The sequence below is a fragment of the Talpa occidentalis genome, unplaced genomic scaffold (genome assembly GCF_014898055.3).
Source record: "Talpa occidentalis isolate TD23 unplaced genomic scaffold, MPIMG_talOcc4v2.1 talOcc4.5, whole genome shotgun sequence".
NCBI classification, from domain to species: Eukaryota; Metazoa; Chordata; class Mammalia; order Eulipotyphla; family Talpidae; genus Talpa; species Talpa occidentalis.
In genome coordinates, this window is record NW_023604861.1 from 108,464,608 (window position 1) to 108,491,758 (window position 27,151).

The 27,151-nt window shown below is 35.6% G+C and overlaps 1 protein-coding gene and 1 pseudogene across 26 annotated transcripts in view; one reads left to right on the forward strand and one right to left on the reverse strand.

The window, feature by feature from the left end:
* The window catches only part of NRXN1 (neurexin 1), a 1,022,285-nt gene that overhangs the window by 558,242 nt on the left and 436,892 nt on the right, over positions 1-27,151 (forward strand). The window lies entirely within an intron of this gene.
* On the reverse strand, positions 19,735-20,228 carry LOC119258640 (transcription factor BTF3-like; annotated as a pseudogene).

Consider the following 27,151-nt stretch of genomic DNA (forward strand, 5'->3'; position numbering starts at 1 on the left):
TGATATTCAAGGGCCTCTAGGAGACAATGGAACTTCTTGGAAAGGTGAGTTAGTTTGGCAGGCAACAGTGGGGGCCCTATCAGGGCTAACCTGTTATATCACTGTTCCTTAACTCATATCCATCATGCTTCTTTGGATATCCTTATATGAAACTCACACAAAAAAATGAAGTTTTAAATATATCACAGGGGAGGCAACCAAAGTATTTTAAAATTGTAAAACAAAGCCTAGAACAGAACAAGTTTAGAGTTCAACATCATGTACTTAATCTTAATTTGTGAAGATCAAATTGCACATATTTTTGAGCTCAGTCTGGCATGTAATACCAAATGTTTTTCTACCTCTTCCATTCCTACTTCTTCCTGTTTTCAAAACCTTCCAAATATACTGAGATGGTCATTAAGACAGACAATAGCTCGCATATTATAAAGCATCTAGACAGTAGCTGTAAGACAGGAAGCTTCTGGGTGGAATGAATGTTAATAATTTAAACAAGCCTTACAGGGAAACTTCTCAAATATCCAGACATGTAGGTTAAATGAAGGTTTATACTCTCAGGCAAGACACTGATCGAAATGTAACAAAAACGGCGTTTGTTCCAGTAAAAACTGTTAGCTTCCCAGTTATTATGAGCAACTACTAACATACAATAGAAGCAATCATGTTTTAGTATTGTATCTTAGGATCTTGACAGAATATTTTAAAGCTAATTATTTCTATCACAAAAGAGCTCAAGAGGCAGTGTGGTATGCTCATCATTGAAGTTTGGCATTTTTTATTTTTCTAGTAAAATGCATTATATGGCCTGAAGTGGTAGTGTAAATTACAGCCTGTTTTTCAGCAAGACTGTCCTTATTACTGAGACTCAGTCTCTTGTTTCTAAACAGTTACAAACCTCAGATCATTGAGCTGATTTTCCACTTGTTACTAAAAATCAGAATGAAAATCATTAATGAATTAATAAAAGGAGGTTCTTTCTTAAAGATAAATATATTATGTAATTGGAAAATACTGGTCTTTACTGTTATTAATCTCTAAGTAACGAGTTTCTACAAGGCAGCGACTTAGAATCAGAGAAAAGAAAGGTGACTCTGACACAAGTCATGAGGCAGGATATTAATACAATGATCAATTCAGATCTTCAATTCATTATATAAGGGTATAATATCTTTTCAGTTCTCCACAAAGCTTAGCCTAGAACTGAACATTATACTAAGTGCTAGGGGAAGTCATCTGATTAAATAAATCAAGTGGGGCTTGATGTTGCTGTGTTTGAAGAAAACATTCTTTAGTGTCACAGGTAATCAGAGATGGACTCATCAAGGCTTATCATTGATTTTTAGGGAGTCACAGTTGGACAGGCCCTTTATTCTCTCTAACCATTTGCATTTAGCCAACCAAACTGGAAACACACAAAATGAATTCCAGTCCTCATGAGTGTCAGAGTTTCTAAGTTCAGACTTGAATGACTTATAAGGACTTACCCTCTCAAAGTTTCTGTTTCTTTTGGTGGAAGGGATAAAGAATTATATAACTTTTTTGCTGAAAACCTTCCATTAATGGCTCACTGTACTTAAATCAGAATTGAATCTTTTATCATGCCCACAGACCTGACAGAATCTGACTGATCCACCTGTACACTATTCTGCCCCCCCCCCCCGATTGTTCTGTTCTGTAATGGGACAAACTAGATCTCACCTCAGAGCCTTAGGACCTGCTGTGTTTCCTATACCAGACACCACAGTGAATAGCTAGCTAACATCTGAATGACTGACTTCCTCTCATCTTCAGATCTCTGCTTAGATGTCATCTCTTTAGAGAACTTTTTTTCTGACTCCTGTTTCTTTCAAATCACTGTTTTTTTAATATCAATGAATAACATCACTACTGATATTTTATTGCATGTTTCTCCATCACCAGTATCACCTCTGATACAGGCATGCTTCAAAAGCAAGGGCCATGCCTTATTCATTGCCATAGCTTCATCTCCTAATAGATTTAGTAGGTGCTTAATAGAGTTTTGATTAATGGATTAGTGATGAGAAAATTTTCCATATTCAAATTTATGATATTCTTTCTAGAACAATGGAACAGCTACAATATTGCCTATTTCTTCATTTCAAATTGCTTTCATTCCTAAGGTGACTTATAATAGGTAAAGATGAAGGATGATAGTCCATTGAGGGCACAGATCTAGACAGCATTGATGGGAAAACTGGCAGAGTATCACCTGTACATATTGCTGAGGAAAATTCAGGCAAGGTAGGGCAAAAAGAAATGAGAATTAATAGGAGGGAAGATGATAAATCCCAATTATTTTAAGAACTTCCAGTATATTCACAAATACACCTTTTCATGCAGAGGAGTACAAATTATCACTTTTAAAGGTTGGTTCTGGTTATAGAAGATAAATCACATGAAAGACCCACAGATTCAATATTAGAAAGGAAGACAGAATTCCAGGAAGAAGAGAGCACTTGTGCAAATATATATTTAAAAGGCAGGAGAGGAATATGTTTCAACAAGGGATAAATAAATAGCTCTGAAATCTATGGAGTAATTGACTGGACCTGTTAGCATATGTAAGATTATGATGAGAGTGGAATGTGAGGCTTTGGATTTTATAAGATGACTAGTAAAACATATGTTTTTAGTAGAAATGTGTTAGATTTAAAGTGACATTTTAAGGTTAGTATGACATCATTGTACAGTATAAAGCAAGCTTTCATGTAGAACTGAGAGTGGTCAGGAAGTCTTGGGAATTTTTTGCACATATTTTTGTCTAAAAAGTGCTCTATGTAACCATCCGGTGTATATTTCTTCTATTAAGTGGTTGTCTCTAAGCTTTTGCTGCATTGCATATTATATTTGCTGTGGTGAAACCAACAATTCTCTGAGAAATAACACATCTAAAATCAAGCCTTCATCTGCACTTAACAAATAATTGATTTAGACTGATTAGTAGTTGTGAAATACTCTGCACCGTTCTTGTGTTTTCAATACAATATTTAGACTAGACCAACATTAAGCCACCACTAGAAGCAAAATTGTATTGGTCAGACTGAAAGGCTAACTTCAATTGAGAAACGGGTCATCACGTATTTCTAGGTTGAGTCTGTCAGTCCAGAGTCCACAGAATGGCCTCCATAATTCTAATAGAAATATTTATAATAATGCCACTTCTGAAACAGAACAATTTTATTCTTGTTTATTTTCATGGTTTTTCTTCCTCTGGAAAAACAATCAGCTAGTGGTAATACATTTTCCTTATTACAATGGTATAGCTAGAATTCAGGGGGACACAAACTGATGTTTTTGAAGGAAATTATGTCGATTATCATGTTACACTTGGTGCAATTAGAGTCATGAACATTCCAGAAACACCATTTGAATTGTACAATTTTTTAAAAGTTAGATATCACTAAATAATGTATTGCCTTATAAATTATACTTATTACTTTATAGCTGACAAGTTAAATGTGATGTTTCTCATTATCATTCATTTAAAATCAAATATCATAGTCCAAGTAAACTCCTTTGAGAATGTGGGTCAGGAATAACTCATTATGTGAAGAATTCTTTGCTTGAGAGCATATATGAAGGAAAATTAGTTGAGGGGCTCAGATGGGAGAATCACAGAGAATGTAACCATACAAAGAGTTAAATAACTTACTTTTCTTGTAATTAATGACCACAGTCTAATAAAATGGTCACAAAATCACTTGTGTCTTGTTTGAATTATCTGTTTTATTGGGGGAGAAATAGGAAAGTAGGATAAAAATAAAATGCTGATCTCTTCATGATGATGTATGCATCTTGCATGGCTGACTAGTTTGTCACTTTTTACTTGCAGTATTCACTTGTTTAGCTATAGTAACCACTGAATCAGTCTATTTAGTAGTCCAAATATGTTAGTACACATGGGTAGTGTCATCCTGGAGGTAATCAACATAGTTCAGTGGTTTTGAAGACAAATTAGAACTTGCTAATTATATTCATTTTGTGAAAACTCAGATTAAAAAGGAAACAGCCATATGCAAATTAGATACATGCAGCCCAATTGAATTATATTATTTCATGTCTGTGCTTTCTAAATAATAGACAAGGTAATATACAGAATGATTCTTTTGAATACTTTGACAAGCATGACTTATGGTGTTCCTAAGGTGTATTCTTTGCTTAATAGGCAAAAGAAGGTTTTATTTTTCCATTGATCTAATAGCGCATGAATTTATATTATAATGTAGCTCCATTTAGAAGGTGAAGGGGGAAGGGAAAATTGAAGCAAATTGCATCTTACCAAAATGTACAACAGGTTTGAAATTGAAAATCACTATTTTAGCAAGCAAAGTGGAAAAACCACAATTAATCATTTTCTTGCAAAAGGCACCATGGTGAAATTTGTATAAATGCAGCATATCACATCTTCAGTGTAAAATCCTTTTGACATTATGAACAGCCAGGGCGAGGCAGGGGATGTGGACTTTCTTGCACTTGATGTGAACCAGATTACTGTCTCTTTTCCTATCTATCAATAAAGAATGAATTGCAGAATGTGTGAATAAGAATGTGGTAGGACAGAGGACTGGAACAAATATCTAAACAAAAAAAAATAAAACCTCATGTGTTTTGAGACCAGAAGCATCTATTTGGGCAATCTAAATTCATTCCTGTTATACTGGCACTAATTATTAACAGTATTCCCTTTCACTGTAAGTGCCCCTTCTGACATGAAAGTTTTTGATCAAATTTAGATGGCTGAACATTCTTATCAGTGCTTATTTTGATTCATAAGTTGGCACACAAGGGAATCATGGATAACCAGAAAGATGTATGGGATGTTCTTCTTTAAAAAGCACTAGAATCTGATAGTTTGGGTACACTTAAATAAGATATCTCAAATGGTCTTTCAGGTGGTACAGCGCAACTTGATATCATGGAGACGGGAGTTGATACACATTTGTTTCTCCATTGGCCAATGCTAAGGAAGTACAAATTCTCCATCAGTGGCAGCAAATAAATAAATGATAATAATTTTTGCTTGTAGCAGAAACTGCCTTTAATTTTTGTTTTTGTTTTATTTTGCTTTTCACAGATACCTTCTATACTTCTGCCCTTTTCATAGTTTTCTTTTTTTTTTTTAAAGATTTATTTATTTATGCACACAAGAGCTGGGGTACAAGCCAGAGATGTGGGGGGTGAGAGGATTCACCAGAGACAGAGTGGGGAACAGAACAGGCAGAATTACTGAAATACACTGCTGAGGGGAGCAGCGGGCAAGGCAGGGGAGGTCTGCTTCGCCATGTAGGTAGCTCCCTGGCTAGGCGGGGTTCAAACTTGTGCTGCAGAGGCTGCGGATTGCTTCATAGTGCGGTGCTTAACCCCTTGTACCACCAAGGAGGCCACTTTTCATAGTTTTTTTTTTTTAAGAGAATTTTTATTTTTTTTCAAATATTTATTTATTTATACAAGATTCAGGGTACAGACCAGATGCGCCGGAGGGTAAGAGGATTCACCAGAGACAGAGCGGGGATCAGAACAGGAAGACTGACGAAATACACTGCCTGCGGGGAGCAGCGGGCACGACAGGAGAGGTCTGCCACGCCATGCAGGACCCTCATGGGCTGGCCAGGATGGAACTGACACTGCAGAAGCTGTGGACAGCTTCACACTGCGGCGCTCAACCACCTGCGCCACCAGGGGAGGGCCTTCATAGTTTTCTTAACCTGTTTTTTATTTCCTCTTCTAGCTTGGTTATTTCTGTAGAAGAATGAGAATTCTCTGTGTTGTTTGGTATCATACTTTTTTCCAAATCCTCTTTAGTTATAATTTCTCTCTTTTATGTAGGTCCCCAGGACATATGTAAGGCTTGCCTCATTACTTGACCCGATCACTTGTTCTTGTTCACCAGTGTAGTTTGGTAAACTGTAAGAGTGTTAATGGGATATAAAAGAGGACTATTTCAGTGCTATTTGTACCAAATAAAGTTGACATGTCAAAAAGCATTGTTAGCCATTAAGTTCACCTTCCATAAAATTCCTTAAGCATTTGCATAATTGGATATAATAGGAGATACAAATAGATGCCTTCTGTAGTTTCTGTGGATGAATTTTATTTTCTTAATGTTTTTAGTTTATGAGGAATAAAATTTAAATGTTTTCCAATTTTTTTCAAATTATTGCATCCATGCGAATCTGCTTATTAAACTGTCTTATTTCTTCTTTCCTTCCTCCATCCCTTTCTTCCTTTCTTCTCTTTCTTTTCCTGAAAATAAACTGGTAACTAATGAAAACTGGACAAAAATATAATGGAATACCTAGAATGCCAACAGTATACTATAAGTCAATGGTATTTACTTGGATAATAACGGCAATTACAATTTTAGCATAAGATACTTTTTAGAATGAGCCAAGTGGTTCTAATGAGATTCTAGGTCTAGAATGAATTAGTGGGTTTAGTAATTCAGATATACTGTTTATTAAAATCTTGATAATGATAATACGCTTGACAATTATTTTATACCACTGTTTCAAACTTGACTTGGACATTTTAAAAAGAGGATCAAAAGATTGTCGCATATCTTGAAAATATGTTCATGATTACCATGAAAATATTGCTACCATAATTGTATCACTTAATATGATAAATTTATGATAAATTAGTTAGCCTTTATACATGTTCATGGATATATTCATGACAGATAAATACATTTGCTACACACATTATAACTCTTTTATGATGATACCATCCTAGGTATTAAATATATATATAACTTTCTCTTGGCCTATATTTAATAATTTCTATGTCACAGTGTAAAAGTTGATAATGGATTAAAAATACTATTGATTGTTGTGGACAATTTGGATGAGCTTATTCTACTGGATGGATTACAAGGGAATTTATTAAAATTCACTGTTTAGTAGAGATGATAAAATCAAGTGAAAAAAATATTTAAAAAGAATTATTAAAGAAAATTATTAAAAATTATTAAAGAAAATAATTGTTAAATGATTCAGCTAAGCAAAATGCATTGGGCTTCCTGGAAAATCATTAATCAAAGTACTGGTCATTTACAAACTACCACCAAATGCAAATCACTGCTCCAAGAGAGAGACCCTTTCACTCTCTCACATTCTATCAGTTACTGGTTTAACCTCCTACAATACTATGTAAGAGGAAAACCCATGGTGTTCTCTTCTCCAGCTTCTACGCTGGTGCAGGTCATCATCATGGTGACCTCTCAACTAGAGTCCTGGAAAGTCAGTAATCTTTTTAAAACTCCATTTCATTTCTGGCTTAAAACTGCCCAGTACCTCACTCCCAACTTGCATTATAGGTGGTTTGTCTTGAACAATAAAGAAATCACCTTGCCTTTTTATCTCCCTCTAAGCATTTATACTTCATTCATTCTTTACACTGCACATTCTTCTTTACATTCCTGAAATTCATACAGTTTCTTGTATTTGCAATCTCTGGATTTTGCACATTATTTTGTCAGCATGTTTCTTCATTTCTTTAACCTTGACTCATTTTCCAGGCCTCAGTTCCAATTCTGATGCCTTAAGAAATCTCTGCCTACCTCCTCCCCACCATGCAAGTTATATTCTCCACCTTTATGCATCTGAAGTATTGTCACACATAATTAGAATTATGATTGCTAGGTTACCATTAGCTTCTGTGAACATGGATTTTTTTTCTACTTAACTAAGCATGACACTAATCCTTATGATCAAGCAAACTGCCACTTCCTCATAGAACACAGACTGGCCATCCTTTGGAACAAGCAGAACACCAGGCTCATACAAACAGAATAGAAAAAAAAATGTTTTTAAAGATTTATTTCTATTTAATTATGCATGCAAGAACTGGGATGTAGGGCAGAGATGTGGGAGGTGAGAGGATTCACCAAAGACAGAGTAAGGAGCAGAAAAAGTGGATCTAATGAAATACACTGTTGAGGGGAGCCATGGGCAAGACAGGAGAGGTCTGCTGCGCTATGTGGGTCATCTTCCTGGTTGGAAATAGAACTCATGTGGCAGCGGCTGGCAGTAGTGGTAGCTTGATAGCACTGAGATTTAACCCCTATGCCACCAGGAAGACCCTAAAAATAGAATAGAAAAATTTAAAGTCATTTACAGAGATTAAATTAACAAACTCAAGTAGACAAATTTTGTCTACTTATTCTCCTAGGTAATTAGGCATATCACATTGTGAAGGACTATATTGCGAGATCCTCGTGAATTAATGCAAAATATGCAGTCTCACTATGAATGATAAATATTGGACCTGGAGTCAATGTTTATGATTATGTATGATATTGGCTAATTAGAGTTAAAGAGATTATTATATTTTTTTGTTCTAGCTGATGTTATGTTAGAATTTTTACAATATTATAATTAAAACAAATGTAAATAGTAGATGATGCAATTTGGTCCACATACTTGGATGCAATAATATCCCACATACTTCCAATAAGAGTATTAGCCTAATACACTGTGGATCTGAAGAGTCAATTCACATCATTATCCCTGCCTCATCAGAACATATACAGGACCTCTGCAGAGCATGCTAGACATGTTAGAGCAAATGATGTCTTCAGCTCAGCTTCTGAAAAATCACATTATGAAATAACTTGTTTCAGCCAATCCATAATGCACTTTGTCAATCAAGTGTGGTGAAAATACAATGACCAAATTCTGTGAGAGCTATGAAAAAAACATACTTGACACAGAGACCACTGGATTCTGGTTGCTAAAATTCACAGAAATGAAAATGGATTAATCTGTGGAGTTAAAAATAGCTTTATTTATTTAATGTGAAATTATTTGTGATTCTGATTTTACACAGAGATCTTCAGTTAGTGATAATTGTCTTATTTTTCAACTTTAAGAAATACCAAAATCCATTGTATGTTTTCTGCTTCTAGGAAGTTGTTGCCATCTGCCACTCTTTGTGTCTTTGTCATTTACTACTTGATAAAGAACTATATTTAATGCATTTACTCTACTTTTAATTATGAAGTGTTGGGGAGATGTAAAAAATAGCTGTTTGTGAGGTTAAATAACATTACTTCATTGTAAATCTTATCTTTCTAAAATATCTACTAAAATATTTTATTTTATTTTATTTTTATAGAGGCATGTTTTATTTATTTATTTGTTTGTTTGTTTTGTTTATTCATGCACTGGGTACAGTCAGAAGTGCGGGAGGGTGAGAGAATTCACCAGAGCCAGAGCGGGGAGCAGAGCAGGCAGAAGGACTGAAGTACACTGCTGAGGGGAGCAGTGGGTGGCAGGAGAGGTCTGTGCGCCATGTGGGACCCTCCTCCGGTGGCCGGGGAGCAGCCAGGGATCAAACCGGAGCCACAGAGGCCACGGGCAGCTTCGCAACCCAGCGCTCAACAGCTGCACCACCAGGGAGGCCCTAAAATATTTTAATAGGCTTTGTATGAAGTTTACTTAAGGTTAGCATAGACTATCTTCAAAAATTGTATGGTAACATTTATAGTATATTATCAATATATATTTTAAAATACTACTTGTGCAAATGCAAAATGCAAAATGCAATTTAAAGATTACATAACGTTTGAAAGGTTTGGGGAGGAAGTGAATTCCAACCAAAACCTTGAAGTTCTATTAGTTGTTGGCAGGAAAGAGTAATTTGGAGAGATATTCTAGTTTCTGCATCCTTGCCTGTGAGCAAGGGAGGAGGAAGGAAAGAGAAGGTAGATGTCAGGTCTGATGCTAAGGGGAAGGATACAGGACATGGAGTTCAATACAGAGAAAGTGAATGTTTCATGTAAAGATGTCAAGATGAGTTTGAACAGGAATCTGATGCCTTTTTGAAGGGAGATCTGGAAAGAGGCTAAGGATTCTGGACTCTATCTGATAACTAATAAAGGAAAAATGATTATTTTTGAATTTAAGAATAATATGATAAAATCTATGAAAGATTTGTCTGCTTATAAGTATTTGCCTAATCAAATCTGTTCAGATAACATATAATTCCATCTCAGAAAATCTGATCATTTACACATATTAACAAAGCATCCTACATTCTCTTGCATGCTATTATTAGATAAATTTAAACTTTTGTCATCTGGGAAGCTAAAATCTAGAGAAACAAGTAAACTGGTAATAGCATAGCTAAAATTGAAGAGTAGTTTTTGTAACCCAAACTCAGTGTTCTTTAAAACCCTTAGTTCAAATGTAGCTATCTGTTGCCTGAAAGGCTTAAACTAGTCTGAATGATGCTGGCCAGAGGAAACAAGAGGATACTTCAGTAAATCTCTTTATTCTTGTTTCGGGAATGAAAAGACTAGTTATAATCTAGACATACAGAAACCATCTATTACTTCCTCCTACCCTGTGGTACTACCTAACAACACAGCAAAAGAAACATGCTTTATTTGCAGGAAAGTGTAGAGCCAAAGAGAAAAAAAAGGGTTTGTTGTTGGCTTAAGAAGTAATATAAGCAAAGGAGGATGAGTAGATTTGGTTAGAAAGTCTATATAAAGCTCTATAGTTATGATTATGGGGAGAGCAGTATTGGTAATTTGCTTCTCTCACAACTAGGATAAGCTTAATGAACTAATAAGTCTTTTCCATCTGTGGGTATCAAAAGACAGATTTTTACAGCATTTGGCGGGCAGGATTAAGCATTTGGGGACCACATGGATATTATATAGGAAAGCTGCCATGTTGGCTTTGGCATGTGCCATATTCAAGCATGTCCATAAACAGCCCCCACTCCAAACAAAGATAAACTAGAATGCCACTCCACAAACTGCCACATGTGAAAAGTTTCTTTCCTGTAGTCAATTGTTGTATCAGCAGCAGTATCAGCAGCAGTCTCAAATTAGTCTCCTGTTTCTATGCATTTTGTTCTGAAAAGGCCCAATGTAATATATAATTATGGAGAGAGAGAAAGAGAGAGAGAGAGAGAGAGAGAGAGAGAGAGAGAGAGAGAGAGAGAGAGAGAGAGAGAGAACTCTTGACTTGAAGTGGCATAAAGCATTCCTACCCATTGGCTCTGGTTACTGGGAAGAGAGTCAGGCAAAACAAAGTACAGTGTGGATGGTAAATAATTTTCAATTGCACACACAGTATTTATATTAGTCCTAAGTTTGGGGTGCCTTGAACTTTAGAGTCTATTGAAAAGTGTGTTTTTCACTGCTAGCATATGTTCTCTAATCTCATTCTTTGAACAAATACTTAAAAATCACCAACTAAGCAAAGTTCCAAAGCCAGCTCAAAGCCAGACTGCCCTGCCAAGCCCTTGCCCTCCCACAGATGCTGTGTGAGTTCAGGGAAACACTTGCCTCCTCAACTTCATTTCCATCACTGGAAAAATGAAAAAGGAAGCAGTGAAATACTACCCAGAGTTGTTGTGATTTGTGATGACTAAATGAAATAACACATTTTGTGTACATGCTAAGTGTTCAATAAATAGTATTTACTAGTGTGATCATGTGCCAGGCATAATCGTAGCCAGACTCTCCTTATTTCTTGGAAATCTTGTATTAATTTATTGAAGACTAATTTATATTCTTTGCAGTGGCCCTTGGAAATATTTTACCTAATGTAAACTGTCATTCTGGTGTGTCTTTACCATTCTAGGTGGTAAGGTGTTGGAAGACTAGGATTGTATCTTATTATTCTTATATTTAGCAGATTGACATAATGATAGCATGCCCCAAAATACAGTTATTGAATGAGTATGGAAGAACAAGCATGTATTAAGTCTGTTATATTTATTCAGCCTATGATTTAATTGAATAGAAAGACAAACATTAAAAGATTAAGAAAATAATACTAGTGAGAATATGATGAAACATAATTTGTGTACAGAGAATACTGGTTTGAGAGAGTGATATCAGTGAGGCTGAATTTTATTTGTGTCTGAAAGTATGGGTAGTTTAGATATGCAGAGGGGATAATGGTATCATTTCCTGTGAGAAGTCATTATACATTTCTGAACAGAAAAGTGGCAGGTTGATGACAGAAATGTTCAAAGGAAACTAGTCTATAAATCCTTTAAAATTATCTTGGGGCAAAGAAAAAATGTTACATGTTTCTAAAAGTAAATCCTGTAATTTTATAAGCATTATAGAAACAATCTAGATTTCCCTATCATTAAATGGAGTAGAATGTTGAGACCAATGGAGTTTAATAATTAAAAAAAACAAATTTAATACTTTAAAAAGATGTATAGTTAAGCATATCCATAGGTTTAAAATATTGTCTAAGGCCAGTAACCTCTTTCTCATTATGGTGCCCAAAGGAAGAGGCTTTAGGTACTGGAATCAGTGTATAACGTTCTCAAGACTGTGAGATGAGGTATCTCTGTTTCCAGGATGATGTGTCAGTGCCCAAATTGAACTTTACAAATCCATCATGAGAAAGGATTACTACATGGATTAAAATAGTATTTGAGGCTTTGACTTTTGGCCTGATTGGTGTCCTAGCTACCCACAATAGATAACTTCCTTTAGCTAATGATTAAAGGTATATGTGGAATATAATTAGTTATAAGAACCAAAGGAATGATCGAGTACAATCTCTCTCTCATTCTCTCCTACACACACATCTCATACTTACTACTTATGTGTTCTGTATGTGGACAAACCAGACACCTATCATATCCTTAGTTTGTAAAATGAATGTTGTCAAATAAATGTTTCCTTTCCTTCTTTTATACTCAAGCCCTACCTGTATCTGCCTAAAGGGATCCTCTTGACTACAGAATCAAAAAGCAATATTGAAGAAATTCTTGTTAAAAAGTAGAGCTCATGAAAGGTGAATGGGATTGGGTGCTGCCATTAAAATACCCAAGAGATAAGAAACAATATTTTAGTGTGAACAACAGAAATTATTTTAACAGTTCTTTGAGCTTTCACAAAAGGCCCATACAAATTTAAATTGTGTGTTTGTTTACCATAAGGGGTTATCTTTTTCTTCTGTGTTTCTTTTTTTATTTGGTAGACCAAAGTTATGATTCTGTCTTCTCTTGAAAGTTCCATATTATTTTATGGAGGTTTTCCAATCATCTCTCCTCCCAATAGATGTGAAACTATTATTTAAAGACCTCTTGCCAAAGGAATCAAGATTTTATGAAAGCAGAAATCCTTGAAATAGCATTATGTGAGGTTAGGTGATGAAAATGTATCAGAGGAGGAGAATTAATATGAAAAAGTATAGACTGTGGAGTTCAACTCCTTAAAAATCACATCCTTGGGCCTCCCCGGTGGCGCAGTGGTTGAGCGCTGGGTTGCAAAGCTGCCCGCAGCCTCTGCAGTGCCGGTTCAATCCCTGGCCGCCTGGTGAGGGTCCCACATGGCGCTCAGACCTCTCCTGCCACACGCTGCTCCCCTCAGCAGTGTACTTCGTCGGTCTGCCTGCTCTGTTCCCCGCTCTGGCTCTGGTGAATTCTCTCACCCTCCCACGTTTCTGACTGTACCCAGTGCTTGTATAAATAAATAAATAAATCTTTAAAAAAAATTAAAAAAAAATCACATCCTGATTCTACTGCATACCAGCTGCATTATCTTGGGCAAGTGATTTACCAACATATATCTGTTACCTCAAAACAGTGATAGCTTCATAATCTAACACTACCAGTTTGCGGAAGGATTAAATGAGTTAACATAGGTAAAGCACCACTGAAAAATGATTAAGAATAGTTACTATTTATCTATAATTATTATTTTTCAGAGTATAATATTTCTATCATGCAAACATATTAATAGCTCAGGAAATTGAAACACTGAGTTTGAATCACGTGAGTCAAAAATCAACATGAGCTACTAGATCTTCTAGTTACCAATTTTTTTTTTGTTTGTTTGTTTCTTATTGTACCTTGGGGTAGAAGTGAAAGTGAGGAAGGTACTGAAGAAAGAAGACATAGGAAACTGAAAATTTGTACTGGTGAAAATAATTTTGGTTTATTGTCAAGCTGCATTCTGACCCACATATGGATTACTTTTATGCAAGGGAAAGGAGGTTTGATATATTTTCTTTTCATGGTGTTCCATATGCTGAGTAAATCCCAATGTCTAGAAGTTGTGTTGCCTTTTATAACAACTTTAGTTTTCTTTCCACTTCTTGAAGTTTGTCAGAATCTAATTCAAATAGAGCATTTGAGCTGAAGAAGCACCATTTTTCCAATAGCTTTTCTTTTCCACACTGTATTCATCTTGAAAGATGAAGCAAGTGCATGTGTTGAGCCTACAACTCCACTGAATATCAACAATGAGACTTTTCTGTCAAGAAGTATCTATTTGTAAGTGTACAAGTAGAAAGATCCCCCAAAACAGAAGCTATGAGAAACTTTGTATATCCTGTAGTTCAGTCCAGATAGTTTTTATTTAAATTTGTGAAGGATGAAGGAATAGAATACATCACACACTTAAAAGGAACATATTCCAACTCCTGCTCTTCTCTTAATTCAGACTCATTTCCCCCAACTAAAAAGCCTCCTACATAAAAGAGGCCATCGGAATTCCTACATTTCTACCATCTCTTCCTCATACCTTCCTTGGATTCAACCAAATTTAGTGCCTGGAAACATATTTTAATGATTTCAATGAGTTCTAAAAAAAGAAATCACACAAATTCTGAAACCCACAATTTTAGGAATTTCTATTTCTCTACAAGGAGGTAACCATGGGCATTACTTGTGTAGAGAGAACCTACAGTTAGGTAGAAAATAAGATTATGAAGATTGGACAGGCTCAGTGGACCTTAAAAGGTAACAGGATCCTAAAATATCTCCCACATTAAACCTAAAATGTTTTACTCCCTAAAGTGCATGTGGTTTTACACAGGAGCTTTTCACTCATGTGTGTGAAATCTTCGAAAAACTCAGTGGATCTCCATGGGGATCCACATACCTTACTTTGCATTGGTTTAATCATATTACTTCCATTTTTTCTACTTATATACTTACAAATAGATACTTATTGACATAGAAAAGTTTCATTGTTGATGTTCAATGGAGTTGTAGGCATAAATAATTTCGTAGAGAGAGCTGATAATAAAGGACTACCCTAGATGAATCACTGATACCTAAGTATTTTAACCTATCATACAGAACATAACTGTAATTTGAAGCATTTAAAGTAAGAAAGCAGAGCAGAAGGGAGAGGTGTCAGGTGGGACAGGAGATAGAAGTAAAGAGGAAGTGGATTCCTTCCTCACTCCTATACACTCACCTTCCAAATCTGGCTCACTTTAAAACTGTACTTGGAGAAAAACTTCAGCCTGATTTGTTGCAAACTCAATCAGCAAGTTCCAACAATTCACAACATCACCTTTTGGATAGAATAGTGAAGTAATGTTGGTTTACAATACTGTTAATGTATTAGAGATGTAGGTTCACACTTCTTCAGATGAATGTTGCCTCACCACACTCACCACCAAGCTACCAATAATCCTGTATGGCAGTCCATTGTGGTTTTATTTGCATGAAAGCTTATTAGATTTTTTTTTAAAATCTGATTAGAATTAATCTTTTTTTTTAAAGTCTTGTCCAATTAAATAATTTGCATTTTAATATTCTATCACCATAGGCAATAAGACCAGATATAAGATATGCATGTATTATTGCCTATACGTAGAATGATCTTAAAATGACTACTACTGAGCTATAAAAATTTCTGATGGCACATTATGAAATGTTATGTTTAGAAAAGCCATTTTATTATAGTTTATTTTGAAGTTCATGAAAACTAATTATCCTTAGCCACAATTTTCTTTCCCAAGTACATTTTTAGAAGCAGTTATCAATGTATTGTTAAAATTAGGTCAAGTTAAAAATACCCTTCTGTATATGCTTACTATATCAATCATGTATAGCCAGAGAGGGTTTATAACCTAAATGGGCTAGAGTGGAGTTTCTTAAACTTTAACATTCATAAAAATTACCTGGAGAGATAGTTACTATGCAGATTCTTATCTACTAGGTCTAGGATAAAATCTGAGATGTTTCATTTTTAACCAGCTCATAGGAATTAATGCTTACAAAGTAACTGAGAAGTTATCTTAATCTCTTTTGCCCTTGCCTAAAATATCTGTTCATCAACTAGTAATAGCCTCTTTAAGCATACTCTATAATCTTTGAAATATGAGGAATTTTAGCAACAAATATGGATATCAAAAATATCTGAATAAGTCCTTGGAAACTAGGAGACAGAAAATTGGACATCTGCTCATTCAGCAATAATAACCAGTTTGTCCAGTCTGTAGTAAGAACCTTCTGATAATTCTCAGGAAAGGTAGTTTACTTGTTAATGGAAATGTACCCACCCTCATCTTTACATTCTTATGCCCAGCTTGCTTAATGCTACAGTATTGAAAGTGCCCTTTCTCCTGTATAATCTCATTTTTTAACATCCCTCCTTAATAAACAGATATTATTATTTGTATTTTACAGACAAGTAGAAAGTGTTGATTGAGCAAAATCACAATGATATTAGAGGAGCCAGTGCTAGCCCTAATTCTAATCGGCTCTGGGAATCCAATCCTACTGTGCTTCCTTTTCCACTCCCAGCCGTGGTTATGTAAAAAGAAATAATTGAAAGCAATATGCATACATTTCTTTCACTTAAGTTACTAATTTTATTCAAAACTCAAAGCCTCGGTTCTGTGGCCTGTCCAAAGAGGCCAGTTTGCTTTCTAGACGATACCACTTCCAAGATCTCCCAGCAGGGGGCACTTTGTCATCAGAAATTCTGAATTTCTTGCTGTTGATGCTTCTGAGGGTTCCTTCCCCTCTTCTGTTCAGTTTGTGTTCCTACCCTGTATTTTCACTACAACCTTACTCACATTATGAGACTGGCAGCTAGTACTTATCACTACAAACAGTTTATCCTACTTTATCATTTCAGGATAGGGATTTTTATAAAAAAAAAAAGTTATAGAAGAAATTATGGTTGATACAACACATATCAAGTCCTCCATAAAAAATGGTTCCTCTTTTATCTATATTTTTTAATTAATGGCTATAGTCAATTAGATTGCTAAAAAAATTAAAGACATGAAGACTCTGTAACTTTGATCCCTTGGTACCTGCAGCAAATGCATGCTGTGCTTACTTTTCTTCAGTTGCAGATTCATTTTATTTTCTAAACAGAGCAATAGATAAAAGAAGATGAGCAATGCTAGTCTGAGTCCTCAGGGTTATTATTTTCCACAGATCCAATCAGAATAAAAGGCTGTCATTCTAGGCAGGCCCAAGGTTGAACAACTTCTGGTGTCATACCTTCCATTCACCTCTACTGGGATTCTTTGCCCTCCCTCACCACCAGGCCCACAGCAGAAGGAATTTACCTTCCTAGAAGCAAATAATATAAGCAAAATAATCCAGAAGTGAAAAAAGGCTGTGCCTGGTTTGCATGATTATCCCCAGCTTTGAATATAGCAACACATTGTTGAAATATCAGGAAGGAATGTTGGAAAAATCACCATTGTTATATTCTAAATCATTTTTAAATGAGATATCTTTGTTGCAAGGCAATAAAAGGCCAACTCTAGTCACATGTGAGAACTTATCTACTCCAAGATGGCATCAGTTTGAAAGACTTGTGCCATCTCCCCCATGTCTTTTTGTGTGACATCAGATATAAACAAGATTTTTCACGTAGATGTCCAGTTGCTTATTTTTAATCCAGTGTCCCTTTGGGTAACCATGAATCATGCATGGAATACTTAAACTTATTTTTTAATGAAGTACCTTTCTCTTACATTCTTGTTAATTTTTTATATTATAAGATTTCTCCCTTCACATATGGTCACCATAGTTCTAACACCACCAAAGAACCTGCAATCCTCTACCATAGTCCATTGTGCTTTCATCTCACCTCCCTCTTTTCCCCTCTTTCTCCACCTCTCTCCTGGATTCCTTGGATCTATGGTCAGCTTTTAATTTTTAAGCTAGAATGAATCTTAGAGGTTTTTTTTTGTTTTTTTGTTTTGTTTTGTTTTGTTTTGTTTTTTATGCCCCTCAAGCCTTCTCTTCCCCTCCCTCACCAGAGAGAAAACCAAATCCCTAGTGGTCACATCCCTTGCCAAAGGGCAAAGTTCTCATTCCAACCAGAAGCCAAAACATCATTTTCTAAATATCAGTTATTTTTACTCTTCAGCAGTGATTTTTCAAATCACTATCAATATAGATTTGTTTCAAACATACACGTTAAGAGCAATTTTACTAGCAGGACTTTCCAGCTGAAAAAAATTACCAAAGTATCTCCCATTTAGCACCATAAAACTCATCATTGTAAACAACTTACCAAATTTAATATGAGAAATGAACTTGAAAGGCTAAACCAATTGCTTGGTATCAAATATTAGGGAAATGTGTTAACAGGGCCAAAGATATTTGAAAAAAAAATCATGGGAGAAAAATTTAATTTAAGCTATTACATTGATTAATTCCCTGTTCTCAGAATTGAGAAGGGACCAAAATATTTGAGTTTTAAAGTTAGTATCTATCTCCCAGTACAGTTGTAAGCCGTGGCGTTTTACTGCAAGGTGATTACACAGTGCTACATATGAACAGTCAATGGCATATTTGTTATCTATACACCTCTAAAATAAATTTTTAACTTCAGTTTCTGCTATAATATAAATCTTATAAAATGTACATCTTATAAAATGTACACTTCTTTATCTGTAAAATACCCTTCTTGGTTTGCCCAAAGCATACTTTTTTTTTTTTTTTTAAGTTTCATCATTAGGGATCATTTGTATAAACTTTCTTGATATGTATAGGTTTTCCATCAGAACTGTCCTTGTCCACACTGGTGTAGGTGGGGCAAAATATCTTTATCCTCTGCCCTTTATCTACCATTTAACATTCTGAACTAATAACGTTTTAACATACCCTGTAACATTCTGAACTAGTAACCCTTACTTATTTAATGTAAGTTTTATGTGACACAGAACTTTTTCATAAGTAAATGAAGAAATTGAAGAAACACTTAAACCTTACTGTTTTTATGCTAGAGTTGAGAAGTGTAGAAAATCTTGAAAAGACATGCTAGGATAAAAAGTATGACTGAAGTGTAGCAATCTGGGGAGATTTAGCAAGCCTGTTCATCCAGGTTCCTCTGCATGTTCCCTTTTCTCTGGAGATAAAGATTCTCCTTTCCTCTAGGCAGATACAGGGCCCTTCTCACATTAGTCCCGCTATGTGACCTGTCTCAGAGGAGGGTCAGATAATGGTTCCTGCACATGTTATGTCTTACATTCCTTCTACTAAAGGCATTTATATATCAAGATGCCACATTTTTAGAGTAGCGTGTCCTCCATCCCATCACAGGCAAGATTATTAATTTATTCCAATTTAGTCCAATGGAAGTTTCTCTTTCTTTTTACATTAAACTTTCCTTTAAAATCTTTATTCAAATTCCATCAAAGATTATCAGTCATATAGCATGCCATGATTAGCTTTCTATAACAACTTTGTTTTCTGTGTGCAAATCAGTGTCAATGAAATAAAAATAAAGCTCTATACTAGGCGAATAATTTTATTAACCTGTTTCAAACATTATTCCCAGGAATGAATTGTGTATGAACAAAAACTGAAATGAGCTGCAGTGTGCATGGGGCTAAAACTTAAAAATATTAGCAATTTAGATTTTATCAGATACCTGAAAAAAAAATTAAAAGTAGGCATAAAATAAAATAGCAGCTCCCAGTAACTTCAAGTTTTATCTTCTTCAGAAACTGACTCAATTCAGCCAGCTTCATTTTTGGAAGCCTCATCAAAATTCTCCACAGAATCTGGAACTTCATCATCATCATCCTCTCCAGTAGCAAGTGGTGCTTTTCCATCCATAGATTGTTTGGGGAGAGCGTCAGACAGTCTCTTTTAACTAGTCAGACTGTCTGTGCCCAGCTGATTGAAGACACTGCGGCATTTCTCTCAGCTACTTTTTTTTTCATGACCTGTAACAGGGAAAGTGTTTGCTGCCAGAGGTGCCTCATGTTTAGGGGTGTTAAAGTGAGTTGCTATTCCTTGGTTTGTGAACATATTCACCTCTTCACTACCAGAGATAGTGTTTACCCCTAACTTTTTTATGGAGAACTGAAGTTTTTTTTTATCATCTGCATTAGCTGTTCTGTGAACTGCCTTCTTCCTGTGAGTGGTACCTTTCCCACCTATGTGCAGGTGTGCCTGCAGTTTGGCGAGTTTCTCCTGGTTCATGAGAGTTTCTTTCATCTTGTTGGAGCAGAAAAGGAGTCACACAAGAGACTAAGGTGGCAATCAGTGGGTCTCGGGCAGACCAGCTGAGATGCCCAATGGGGACTTCTTAATGCTGCTTTACTTAGAAACTCTCAGGTCTGGGTGCTCTTGTAGTTTCGGTAATAAAAATCTTAGCATGTTCTCCAGGCATTGCAGCCTTTTGACCTCATTTGTTTATTTAAGCATTATCAGTGTTTTGCTTTTTCATGTCCAGTGTAACAAGAAATCTAGGTATTTTTTAAAGATTCCCCCTTTATTATGTTCATACAGGTAATCAGGTTTCCTAAACCACCCCTTCCCTCAATTGCAACCTTATTCTTTCCAGTGTTCTATACAATTAAAAGAGTGAAACTAAATAAAGAGTTAAGAAATGGAGAAAGGGTAGATAAAAGAAACAAATGTCATGTTTGGTTTAGTCAGTTCTGTTATATGTCCCCTTTCTATAACATGGAAAATTCATACAGGCCTGGAATATAGAAAATATGTTTAGTATAAAAGAGAGTCACCTCACACCCTTTGTTGTAATTTTTCCTAGCATGTTTATGTCTTACAATAGCATGTAACAGAAGTTACAGGTTTGCCAAGTCTGCAAACAGACAAAGACAATATGCAGTGGAGGAGCCGGGTGTGGTTGTTTCGTCAACTCATGTTCTATTGTGGGGTGCAATTAAGTCACGGTTCTGTTCTACAAGTGTTGGTTGTGCTGTTCTGCCTGATATTCGTGCATTTTGCTCTTGTCTCCAAAATTTAGCATACGTAATTCTTTCTCAGATACCCAGCTATTGCGCAAAATCCACCTCTTAATTTTTGCTACAGACCTATCCTCACTGTATTTACTTATCAAAAAGCAAATGTCCTTTAGTGATAGCATTTTTATTAATTTTATCACTAATTTTTGCAAGTGCTTTGGTTATAGAGTTGTGTAGATTTGGAGTAATACAGGTTTTTGTAGGATAGTGGATTTTTCAAGATGATCTAAACAAACAAAGTACAGTTTGGAAAATATGACTAGATGTGATAACTAGAGAACTATACAGGCCTACAAGCTGAATCCTTGGGTTAGGCAAGCCAGCTCTCAGGAGCAAGAATGATGGGACCTGGGCAAGGTGCCCTCATGGAGGTGAACCCTTGAAGGAGCAGAGGAACCTATGCTTCCTGCAAGAATCTCTCCCAATAGAAAGAAGCTTGAATGAGTGAAATATTCCCAGTCATTTTTGCTGAATTCATCAATACAAGGTGACGTCAACAACAAAAAATAAAAAATCTTCCATAGAATATATGAATGTGTAAATATGGAATGAGAAATATGAATTACCCTCTAACATTATTGGAAACATACTAGAAAATTTTGAAAATATTAAGCACAACATGGAATATTATAATAAAATATAAATAACTCATACACCCATGAAAGGCAGCCATGCTTAATACTGTAAATATTTCCTTTCAGACTTTCTCTTGTGTCAGCATGGTTTAATGCAAGATTTAGCAGCAACATTTCTGACTCTCCTTGAATTCACATGTAATATCCACTTAAAGAAATGACTAAAGTCATTTGAGAATTCAATCCTTTAAAATCTAGTTGAAAACAAAAACAGAGGAAGTAGAATAATCAAGGTTATTCTTTTTTTGAGTTGTGCTTTTTGAAATCCACTATGGGCAAAAACCAGTGCTGAAAATAGTCATCGACATATTTGCCCAGACACGTTATAATTTATTCCAACTGGGTACAAAAGAAACTTCATTTCATGTATGTGCTTGTACACATACTCAACCACCTCTACCATCAGTAAGAGAAATGGCAACTGCAACTCAGGGGGTCTCTCAGCCCCACCATTAGGCTGATAATTGAATAGCATACCACTTATATGTTTCCAAGACAGATGTAGTGGAAGTAGAAGTATATTAATAGAAAGTCCACGGGGAAGCCACCTATTTAGGAAACAAGTACATTTCTGAACCAATCAGATTATAAGTAAACCCTGTCCAAAGGTAATATCCATTATTCCCAGTGACCACACTCAGGCAAATACAAATATATTTTGGATGTCTCTATGCAGAAAGATAACTATATGTTAATTATCAGGAACTCCTTCCCATTTTAACTCACTATAACAATTTATTTGTATGAACATAGTTTATATTTGAGGACTCATGCATCCTATGTGGCATGCTCATATATATATATGTTTTTCATAATTTATGTTTTTCTCAATGCCTAACATAAGATAAATTTTACTTGTTTTTTGCTTAAATAGACTACTAATTGCATTCACCTAGTAACCTGCTTTAGTTACCTGATTTGATCAGATGTACTATCTCAAGAGAAAATAAGAGAGTACTATGATAATGAGTGAACTTTAGCTTGGGAAGAAATTTTAAAATTCTGTGGTGTTTGAATCTATGAAAGAGGATAGACTTAAAATAATGCAGAACTGTTAAATTACTCTATGTGTGCCATGAGTTATTGGGGAAACTTAGCTAATACATCAATCCCATTTAATAGGAGAAAAACAACCTAATGATCTTTGCACATGATAAATGTCAGAGCCTCTTAATACATAGTCACTGAATTCTTTATGTGTAAAGCAGTATTTAACAAAGATGATGACTATGATTTTTCCCACATTCTTTTGTTTCTATGTTAATTCAGAATATCTCCACATTACTGGCAGAATTATGATATCTTGTTGAGATTCCATGTTAACAATATTGCAGTGATTTGCAATTTTGCTATACTTGATTTATTAATTAACTGATTGCAATTAGCATGGGAATGTTTATACCTTTTTATACATAAATGTTTTTGTTATAGAGAAATATGGAACTGGGTCATTTAATACCAGCAAATAACTATAGTAGTTTATAAAGTAAAAAATATCTTCTACTTCCAGCTCCCTAAACACAGCCATTTCCTTTGAGTCTACCCTATTTACTCACAAGAGCCAGAATGCAACTGCGAAGGAAGGGTACCATAGATGAATTCTTAAATAGATAAGAGTTGTTAAAAGCTCAGATTTAGAGAATACAATAGTTTTAAGCTTGTGTCCTTGTCAAGAAATGGCTAGTGAATCTCTTTGTAGTGTCTTTATCTAACATAAATGCCATAACAGTATCTAGTGCTCGGAGTGAGTTACAATTAGTGTTAACCAAGTCATGAATACAGACCACTTAGCAGAGTCCATGGCTCATAGTAAGCACAAAAAAATAGCCATTATCCTTGGTGATATTATTTGCTTAAACTTCATCACAACAACCAGAGTACCTTATAGAGTGGTCTCTTTGCTTTAGTGAAGGCTGATAAATCAGCATTACATGTTTCTGTCCTAGAGGACAGAAGAGAGACTGGGCAGAAAAACAGTGTTACTGACTGCCACTTTAATAGTTTATCCCCCTGGCTTATTTTCTCATCTCATTTGAGGTGTTAACTACAAAATGCAGCAGCTAAACCTTCCCTGCGGTTACTGTCAAAAGGCCCAGAATGAGAGAAAAAGTTATGTTCGCCTTTCTAGTCTGACCCCAAAGAGCCAGAACAATCACCAAGTTGTGAAGTGGGGCCCTTGCTCAGTATCTCCTGAATACGTGCAGCCTTTTCCCGGAGAGGATCAAATGGAAACTTTCTGCTCTTCAAAGCAAATCAAGGTAGTAGATTCAGTGTCTTCCATTTTCCCTTTTAGATCATGTCCAAAGCTCACAAGAAATATCCACCCTCAACAACTTTGACATTAAGTCCAAAGCTTAGGGGGACTATAATACACCTCTTCCATATAAAATTGTTGACACCTGTCCAGTAAAATATGACAAATAATGAAATATAGGTTTTTTGTTGTTTAATTTATTAAACACAGGTTCTGTGCTCTGGAACCTGTGAGCGTCATGGGAAGTGTTTGGACATGTCACCTGAGAGATTTTCTGCCACTCTCGGGTTACACTTCTCTTTTTTCCCTCTTATTATCATACTTCTCTCACACAGTAGGAGCAAAGCCAGGAAACCCCAGAGCAAAGCAAGCAGAGTTGTTAACCATGACTAGAAGTTCTCAGTGATGTTTTTCACAAATCCTCATGACTCATTCTGTTATAAACACACATACAAACAAAACACTCATTATACCAGTGAAACATCACTTAAAGAAAATTACAACTGGATAGGGTGTGTGTATACATTTGCTTTGAAACAGGAGTGTACATGGTTTGTATTTGTTTGCTATGTGTCAAGTCTGCCCCTAATACACTTATGGGCCACAATTAGTTTTGAATCAAATACGTATTATTATATAGAGAGGTAGGTAAAAATATTTCATGCATTAAATAGATAATAATAAAAATGTTTAAACAAACAGGAGTTTATATTTCAAAGCAAGAATAATAGTACTTGAAAACCTCTTCCATGGCTATCAATGCCCAATATACTTGGATTAAAAGTTACTCTTCTCCTAAATATTGGCTCTTCTCTCTGCATGTGCTAATGCACAGGTGCTATTTACATTGTTCCCAGGTGTTGGGCAGCAGCCAGTTTTCTCATTAGGATATTGAATTAGAATCCTCAGTAAACTCTATTAAGTACTAATTTTAGTTTATACAAACTAAATTTTAGTAATTCTGTAGCTATTTATTTCTAGATACCTGGTAAGTGCACTGTAGATATACATAAAATGTCTTCTGCATTGTTGATCTCTAAAGATCAGCAGAGTGCTTACATATTTGGATTAATTGAATCTTAGGGTCAATAAGGGAGGTCTTTGAGGCTTGTTTGTTACCATGGGAATTACATTGAAAATCACCAATACAGATTAGACTTAACCATCAGAAAGTGGTGTTCAAATGCCTTTTTAAAAACTCTCAGTTTTTCATCAAATAGGGATTCTTACATTCCATTGGGTTGAAACAAAAATTTAAATTATATAATATCTTTTCATCATTAACTTATAGAACATTGCCTGATATATGTCATTTTATAAACTTGAGCTATTGTGATTCATTTCATCTTCTGCTGGTTTTAGCAGAGAACCATGAAAATGGTGGTTGTGCTTTTGAATGAAATTGTTGAAATCAGACTATACTTTTTTTTTTTTAAAGATTTATTTGTTTATTTATACCAGCACTGGGTACAGTCAGAAGCGCGGGAGGGTGAGAGAATTCACCAGAGCCAGAGCACGGAGCAGGGCAGGCAGAAGGACCGAAGTACACTGCTGAGGGGAGCAGCGGGTGGCAGGAAAGGTCTGCGCGCCATGCGGGACCCTCCTCCAGTGTCCGGGGAGCAGCCGGGGATTGAACTGGCGCTGCAGAGGCTGCGGGCAGCTTCGCAACCCAGCGCTCAACCGCTGCGCCACCGGGGAGGCCCGAAATCAGACTATAATTTAGGACCAGTAAGACTATAAGATCTGTTTTGTTTTCTCCAAGATCTGATAATATTAGCTAACATTCACACATCAGAGGTAGCCTGATGCCTTGTCATATCATTCAGTTTATTGAAAAGGTTTGAATTTTGTCCTAAGAATGATGGGAGCCACTGATAATTTTTGTTAATGGAAATGATATATATTTTTTAAAACATTACTCTGGGGTCAGTGAAAATAACAGATTTTAGGGAAGAATAGAAAGGAAAGCCCATTAGAAGGCTAGAGTAGAAGTCTACACAGGACAGTGGCTATGACATTCTGTCCAAGACATGGTCAAATTCTAGATTAATTTTGGAGGCAGAGCAGACTGCACATGCTGATAGGACAGATATGGACACTGAGAGAAGCAGAATTAGCTGTAGTCTCTCATTTTGACCTGCTAAACTGTGAGGATGGTGGTATCACTACAGAAAGCTCAGACTGAGAACACAAAATTGGAAAACCAGGAGCCCTTTCTTTTTGGTGAGGTGAGGTAGGGGTAGATAAGGATCTTGGGTTTGAGGAGGAGTTTAAGTATTTTTCAAGCTTTGGTTCTGAGACCTAAATCAAAAGTTTGGTTTTGACATGCCTAGTAGACATCCAAGAAGAGAAGTCATAGACACAAGTAGAGAGGAGAATCAGGATTTCCAAGGAGAGTTGGGACTGGAGATGCAAAGTTGCACATCACAACATACAGATTGATTAAAGCCACAGAACCAGATGAAATTACTCCAAAAAGGACTTTTGATAGAGAAGATGTATGAAAGCTGAGTGTTCTGATATTTGGAGGTCATAAGGGGACAGAATCTAGCCAAGGAGACATAATAAATGGTCAAAAAGGTAGGAAAAATTAAACTATTCTATGGTGTTCTGGAAGCTAAGGAAATAAAGTATTTCATTGGAGAAAATCTGCTATGTCAAATACTTTATTTATAGAGGTAGAGCAACAGTGTTCAAAGTACAAATCCTCCAAAATGGCAACATACAGAAATCAAAATGGTTTCTCTCTTGAGATGACACCTGTTGATAAAAAAAAAAAAAAAAAAAAAAAAAAACTTAGGATTTTGTGTTTAGGTTTTTTTTTGTTTTTTTTTTTTTTTTTTTTTGCTACCTAAGATTTCTCTAGCAAAATTATCTCTCTCATTTTCTTTTTCCCCAGGGAATTGTACATGTCAGCAGCAAGTGAACAGTAATTTTGTCAGATTCCCATGTAGAGAGAAAGTCATGAAGGAATAGTAGATTAAGCCTATTTTTCAAATCTGTCTATTCCTACTAAAGGAACACTGCCATGCAACACTGCAGAGAGTAAAATATTAGGTGAATGAAATTGCTATAAAAAAGTGAGAAACAATTTGTTTTTTATCCCAAGTTTTCATGAAATCCAATAGGAAAAAAGATCCACTTTGGAACATCTTAATTTTGTCCATCTTTCTCATTTTGCATAAATCCCTTCTATACATTATTCAATGTCTGGATATTTTTACTCCCTTAAATTTAAAGGCAAGTTCCTGTTTTGCCTGAGTTGAAAT